This window comes from Bubalus bubalis, chromosome 9, assembly GCF_019923935.1.
Source record: "Bubalus bubalis isolate 160015118507 breed Murrah chromosome 9, NDDB_SH_1, whole genome shotgun sequence".
Lineage (NCBI taxonomy): Eukaryota > Metazoa > Chordata > Mammalia > Artiodactyla > Bovidae > Bubalus > Bubalus bubalis.
The window spans coordinates 110,054,148-110,062,173 of NC_059165.1; the positions used below are offsets into that span (position 1 = coordinate 110,054,148).

General features: G+C 42.4%; 1 pseudogene; it reads right to left on the reverse strand.

Annotated features, from left to right (window-relative positions):
• Positions 1-279: 279 nt before the first annotated feature.
• LOC102413045 lies at positions 280-1,351 on the reverse strand (annotated as a pseudogene).
• Between the last annotated feature and the right edge of the window lie 6,675 nt (positions 1,352-8,026).

Consider the following 8,026-nt stretch of genomic DNA (forward strand, 5'->3'; position numbering starts at 1 on the left):
GATACAAGATGCTAGTGATCCATGGCATGCAGTGCTGCTGCAGTTCATCACTGTCATCTGGATGAAGAGCCAACTGAAGGGAGCACCCTGGAAGCTTGAGTAACTGCTACATTTGATGACTGGCAGTATGAAGAGCACAAAGATGGGGGGTTAGATGGGTACTTCTGATATACTGGAGCATATTTTTTTTTTGACCTTGGAAGTGGAAATATCACCTTTATTGATAAGATAAGGCCACAGTGTGCAGCTCCACGGAACACAAATAATACAGTCCCAAGATGAAACTGCAGCAGACATGCTAATACTTGTCACCCTCATCATCTCCCTCTGCACTGTCGGCTCCAACCTCCTCATAATCCTTCTCAAGGGCAGCCATGTCCTCACGGGCCTCAGAAAACTCTCCTTCCTCCATGCCCTCACCCACGTACCAGTGAACAAAGGCACGCTTGGCATACATCAGGTCAAACTTGTGGTCCAGGCATGCCCAGGCCTCAGCAACGGCTGTGGTGTTCTCAGCATGCACACAGCTCGCTGTACTTTGGCCAGGTCCCCGCCAGGTACCACAGTGGGAGGCTGGTAGTTAATGCCAACCTTGAAGCCAGTGGGGCACCAGTCCACAAACTGGATGCTGCGCTTGGTCTTGATGGTGGCAATGGCAGCATTGACATCTTTGGGAACCACGTCACCATGGTACAACAGGCAGCAGGCCATGTATTTCCCATGGCAAGGGTCACATTTCACCATCTGGTTGGCTGGCTCAAAGCAAGCATTGGTGATCTCTGCTACAGAAAGCTGTTCATGGTAGGCTTTCTCAGCAGAGATGACAGGGGCGTATGTGGCCAGAGGGAAGTGGATGCAGGGATAGGGCACCAGGTTGGTCTGGAACTCTGTCAGATCCACATTCAGGGCGCCATCAAACCTCAGGGAAGCAGTGATGGAAGACACTATCTGGCTCATGAAGTGGTTAAGATTCGTGTAGGTTGGGTGCTCAATGTCGAGGTTTCTACGGCAGATGTCATAGATGGCCTCATTGTCTACCATGAAGGCACAATCAGAGTGCTCCAGGGTGTTGTGGGTGGTGAGGATGGAGTTGTAGGGCTCAACGACAGCTGTGGAAACCTGGGGGGCTGGGTAAATGGAGAACTCCAGCTTGGACTTCTTGCCATAATCAACTGAGAGACGTTCCATCAGCAGGGAGGTGAACCCAGAACCAGTTCCCCCACCAAAGCTGTGGAAAACCAAGAAGCCCTGAAGACCTGTGCACTGGTCAGCCAGTTTCCGAACTCGGTCCAAGACGAGGTCAATGATCTCCTTGCCAATGGTGTAGTGACCTCGGGCATAGCTATTGGCGGCAATGACAAACAGAGATAATGACAGGCTTGAATCCTTTAACTGTCAGCTCAAATCATAGTCTAAGAGCCAGAAAGATTCCATGGCAGCCCTAATAGAATGTACTTCTTGCTACCACAGCACTGGTATAGCTAATAATCAAACAGCATTTAATTGAGTAGATTGCTGAGTTACAGTGTCAGTTGAATGCTCATTTCACCAAATTTCTCATGCAAAAGTTAAAAAAAAAAAGATTAGAATACTAAAACTCTAAGTAGGGACATGTTGTTGGACCCAGATAAAACTGACTGTCTTGAAACTCAACTCACTCTGAGCTATCCTTGCCAGTGGAAATAGCTTTAAACCCTGCATCTGAGAAGACAAGACTTCTTTTGCTTCAAAACTCTACACTAACCTCACCTAGGACAAATGAGGGCTAATATCTTTAAAAGAGATACTCATTCCTCTTAAGACCCACAATAGTGAGCTTTAACTCAACAACAAGGGTCATATCTCAGTATAATCCAGGGGAACTGGTGCACATCATTACCAAAGAGGAAATAGCTTATACATAAAAAGAAAGAAAGAAAGAAAGAAAGAAACTGCAAGATTTCGTTATTCCATGTTAGCAGAACCCAGAGAACATACACAGGAGTGGATTCTAAGGGTATCACAAAGGAGTTCTTTGGCAATATTAGCACCAAACTTTTACTTATGATGAAAAGGAAATAAAAAGCTGGCACACTGACCTGAGTGATGTAGATGACTTTGTGCAGCTGGATTAGGATCTGCTGAATAGGATCACTGATCTGACGTACTTTCCTCTGTGACACAACAATTCCTGCAGATGCTGTGGATAAAAAAAATCTGCAGTTAGTGAAGACCCTGGTTTTCCCCTTCAAATGCCGTATTAATGGAAAAATGGGGTAAAATTCAGGGGGAAAAAAAAGCAGAAGCGCTAATACTACCAATGAAACAGTATATAGAGTTTGTAACACTTCAATATTTTATGATATTGGATGCATAATTCCTTCCTTCTACTTCTCAGACCCCTAAGTAACATGACAATGTTATTTACAACATCTGGAAGACTATTTAGCTCTTGGAAAATTTACCTGCCATTACACCAGGCTGCCACTAGCAGTCAGTGGTGTCTTGTATACTGTGTCCACTGAAAAGCTAGGCTTCAGATATGTGCAGTTAAGAGACTATCACACTTTAAAATTTTAAATTCATTATAGCAAATAAAACTAATTTTATTAAAACTGAAGTGAAGTGAAGTCTCTCATTCGTGTCTGACTCTTTGCGACCCCATGGACTGTAGCCTACCAGGCTCCTCGGTCCATGGGATTTTTCCAGGCCTGAATACTGGAGTGGGTTGCCATTTCCTTCTCCAGGGGATCTTCCTGACCCAGGGATAGAATCCAGGTCTCCCACATTGTAGGCAGACACTTTACCGCCCAAGCTACAAAATGCAAATACTGAATAGGCAAGCTTACAGAGCAAACAAACAAAAAAAAAACGAATACATTATAACTTGCAATAAAATCAAGGGTTTGAAAATTGTTAAAAATTATAATTTTCACCTCCCTTCAGGTCTCAATAAGACACATTTATAATTTATTCTGAGTTCTCATCATAGACCACATCACTTTCACAGTCCTAGGCTAGCTTGGTGCCAAATTGCATATAAGCCACTTTTCCAGATTCACATGTCATAGGCACAAGTCTCACTCTTAACTCCGAGGAATGTAAAGCTATTTAAAGGAAAGGCCTTAACCTCCATATTGGTCACAAGGTCCCCTCTGCCTCCTCTCAACCTCAGATCCACAATAGAAGAGGTGGATGTATACTATCCTCTCTCCCTTCTTCCTGTTCTTTCCCTTCCTCGCCACAACTTGTAGCATGGTTTCTAAAATAATGTTTTTCTTCCCAAATTCTCATTTTTAAAGAAAAGTTCCAAAGACCTTCTTTTTTTTTACCTTAATGAGAAACCTTGAGTAGATGAAGTTAAATGTGAACATAATCATTGCTTTCAGTTCAGTTCAGTCGCTCAGTCATGTCCGACTCTTTGCAACCCCATGAATCGCAGCACGCCAGGCCTTGCTGTCCATCACCAACTCCCGGAGTTCACTCAGACTCACGTCCATCGAGTCAGTGATTGCATCCAGCCATCTCATCCTCTGTCGTCCCCTTCTCCTCCTGCCCCCAATCCCTCCCGGCATCAGAGTCTTTTCCAATGAGTCAACTCTTCGCATGAGGTAGCCAAAGTACTGGAATTTCAGCTTTAGCATCATTCCTTCCAAAGAAATCCCAGGGCTGATCTCCTTTAGAATGGACTGGTTGGATCTCCTTGCAGTCCAAGGGACTCTCAAGAGTCTTCTCCAACACCACAGTTCAAAAGCATCAATTCTTCAGCACTCAGCCTTCTTCACAGTCCAACTCTCACATCCATACATGCCACAGAAAAAACCATAGCCTTGACTAGACGGACCTTTGTTGGCAAAGTAATGTCTCTACTTTTGAATATGCTATCTAGGTTGGACATAACTTTCCTTCCAAGGAGTAAGTGTCTTTTAATTTCATGGCTGCAGTCACCATCTGCAGTGATTTTGGAGCCCCCCAAAATAAAGTCTGACACTGTTTCCACTGTTTCCCCATCTATTTCCCATGAAGTGATGGGACCAGATGCCATAATCTTCGTTTTCTGAATGTTGAGGTTTAAGTCAACTTTTTCACACTCCACTTTCACTTTCATCAAGAGGCTTTTTAGTTCCTCTTCACTTTCTGCCATAAGGGTGGTGTCATCTGTATATCTGAGGTTATTGATATTTCTCCCAGCAATCTTGATTCCAGCTTGTATTTCTTCCAGTCCAGCGTTTCTCATGATGTACTCTGCATATAAGTTAAATAAGCAGGGTGACAATATACAGCCTTGACGCACTCCTTTTCCTATTTGGAACCAGTCTGTTGTTCCATGTCATTGCTTTAGCAACAGCTAAGATTTTGAAAAATTATTCTTATATATGTGCTTTCTGAGAAGACTTACATATTTTACCATAAGAATTTATTTTCAAAACATTTATAGAGAAATTTTAATGTGGCCATTAAAAGATCCAATTTATTTTATAATTGTCATATGAAAATGTATATTTAGGAAACAAAATACAAAAAAGAAAATATTCTTTTTCTTATGAGTGTTTTTACTGTGTTGAGAAATTCACACAAGAAATCATTTAGTTCTAATTCATTTACATTTAATACCATTTAAATGTTTGAGATGTAAAGGATCTACCTCCTCTAGGAACTATGTCTAACTTCTTTTAAACATGAGTTACTTGACCTTTCAGATGAGGCTTAGTAAATTACCCTTAGTATAAAAATGTGAAGATAAACCACCAACTCCCGGAGTTCACTCAGACTCACGTCCATCGAGTCAGTGATGCCATTCAGCCATCTCATCCTCTGTCGTCCCCTTCTCCTCCTGCCCCCAATCCGTCCCAACATCAGAGTGTTTTCCAATGAGTCAACTCTTCGCATGAGGTAGCCAAAGTACTGGAGTTTCAGCTTCAGCATCATTCCTTCCAAAGAAATCCCAGGGCTGATCTCCTTCAGAGTGGACTGGTTGGATCTCCTTGCAGTCCAAGGGACTCTCAAGAGTCTTCTCCAACGCCACAGTTCAAAAACATCAATTCTTCGGCACTCAGCCTTCTTCACAGTCCAACTCTCACATCCATACATGACCACAGGAAAAACCATAGCCTTGACTAGACGGACCTTTGTTGGCAAAGTAATGTCTCTACTTTTGAATATGCTATCTAGGTTGGTCATAACTTTCCTTCCAAGTATACATACATTATATTTTCTACAGCAATGTTTCTTTGCAGAAATAATTATTCTTTTTAAATAAATTTATTTTTTATTTTTAATTGAAGGATAATTGCTTTACAGGATTTTGTTGTTTTCTGTCAAACTTCAACATGTATCAACCATAGGTATACATATATCCCCTCCCTTTTGAACCTCCCTCCCATCTCCCTCCCCACACCACCCCTGTAATTATTTGTTTGTCTAGACTGATATCTAAAACTAATGTAGTTTAGCTGATTTTTTATATATGTGGACATAGACACAAAACAGAAATAGTTAGCTAGAATGCCTGCCTTCTGTACTACTCAATATACAGTGCAACAATTTTTCTTTAAGACCCTTGGCCACCATTCTTTCAATCCCAGTAATTCCTTGAGTTTTGAAAATAGCTTTGATTTCTTACTCTCTAAAAAGTACATTTTAAAATGTATATTTATGGATGCCCATTATAAAATAAGCAGACAAATGTACAATAACCTAAGTATCACAGAAGAGACTCTAGAACCCCTGGGACCACAATTTTATTAAATCAAATTTCCCTTAAAAAGAGATCATAGATGGGAATTCCCCGGTGGTTCAGTGGTTAGGAATCCATGTTCTGCCAAGGACCTGAGTTTGTTCCCTGGTTGGGGAACTAAGATCCTGCATGCTATAGAATGTGGCCAGGGAAAAAAAAAGATGCCATATAAACTGATCTTATTTCAATGTCAGTCATGTATAGTATGTTCATGATTCATAACTATATAGTTCGTGATCCAAAACATAGAAATTATTTGGTCCCATTAAAATTTAAATAAAATCAAACTTCAAATTGAAATACTCTGTATTCCTTTTATGGTTTCATTAAAATAGGGAGCTGAATTAGTGTTTTAAAACTTAGGAGGAAACCACAAAATTCATTATAAGTGACAATTTACTTAAAATGCCAAAAAAAATTTGCTAGCTTACTGTGTGGTAAGCATGACATTGAACAGCTAAGTTTACCCTCTGAGGTGGTGGTAGGAGGGCCTGGAAGAGGTGCTGGCAAGGGTTTCACATTGTAGTCTCATGTGGTCCTCATAACTATTCTGAATGGTGTCCTCACTTTATGGATAACTGAAATTAAGAAGAGTGTCCAACCAAGCCTGAAGAACTTGGACATGCAATTAGATGGGCCCAAAACTCTACACTTACTCAACTCTCCTAACTTGTTACTAGGAGACCACATAACCTAACACATGTGCTCCTTCCCACTTCTGAAATACTACTTCTTTTCTTAAAAGGATCTGCTACTTCTAACACGTTCTCAATGTACCTTTTAACATTTCATGGATCAAATATTTTTGAAAAGCAAGTACATGTAAAAAATGGAAACACACTCTTCATACCCTGTGCAGTGCACTATATCTGGTTTATTATCTCATGCCACATTACAATAGCGAAGTTAGGGGCCCACTTCTGGTCCAGTCTACTGAAGTCACAATTCACAACACAAACTCTGAACCTCTTAGTTACTACAAAATGATCAGGAGATGGACTACACATATTCCCCCAATTGATCAAGACATAGTATAAACTATTTTTATGAATTCTCTCTGCTAAGAATCAGGGATTTTTGAACAACAGGGGAAGAGAAAGTTTACAGCAGGAGCTCGCTGAAAAAGTAAAAAAAAAAAAAAAAAAAATTAGGGGCAAGGCCAAGATGACTGAGAGGGAAGACATGGAGTTTCTGTTACCCTACAATTAGGATACTCACTAGATGCTGGTTGGGGGCCTCTGAAAACCAGGCAGATGGGTGGAACCACTAAGCAATGAGGTAGGATGTGAATGGGAGCAAAGAGGGGAGAAAAAGTGGAGGCCAGACAGGGCTGGTGTGGCTGAGGGGTGACTGGGAGCGCCTGGAAATTTATGCTTGCCTCCAGGAGGTTAACAGGGAGTAGGAAGGACATTCAAAGGTTGGAGGATGGGGAGGGGGAATGGTTTGGCATTCCCTCCTGCCCGCTTGGCCCCAGTGAGCTTACACAGGTGCCAAGCCTGGTCCTATGCCCTTCAGGGACCTCTCTGCTCACGTGGGTACTTGGGGGTGTGAGAGGGAGTGGGAAGAAGGATGCAAGCCAAACTGGGGAGCCCTCAGGGATCAGGAGAAGTGCCTGCTGTTCCCTTACCCAGTGAGCCCAAGGGAGTCTCCTAAGGCCCTGGGCCTGGCTCTCTGCCCTCTGGGGTCCTCTCTGACCTTCAAGGTGCCTTCCACCTTACAGGACCTACTCTGTCTGTATAGGTCCTACGGTGTGAGAAGAAGGGAGTAGGAGGAAGAGTCAAGCCCTGGGGAGGAGTCATTTGGGGTTCAAAGGATCAGGGAACCTGCCTTGTATTCTACCCACTCGGCCCCAGGGAGCCTCCTGGGGCCCCAGGTGTGATCCTCCACATCCTAAGGCAGGAGAGACTACAGAGGGCTCAGCTAGGATGAACCCAAGCCCCAACCCCCAACCAGGGCCTTTTCCAGCAGAGTGGTTCCTGAAACAGGACCCTTCCCCTGCCTAAAGCTAGCTTCTACATAAACCCAGCCCCTGCCTAAGCCCTGCCCCTCATAGCTGAGTTTTTCTTTTTGTTGCTTTTGTTGTTGTTTGGTTTGGTTTGGGTTTTTTTTTTTTTTTTTTTTTTTTTTTTGTTCTTTGGCATTATTGAGTTCTGTTTTACCCTTCAGTGGCTCTTTCGTATATATTCTTATTTTTTTTTTTTATAAAATATCTGTTAATTTTCTGGAGCTGGAGCCAAGATGGGGAAGGAGTAGGACGGGGAGAACACTTTCTCCCCTACAAATTCATCAAAAGAGCATTTAAACGCCGAG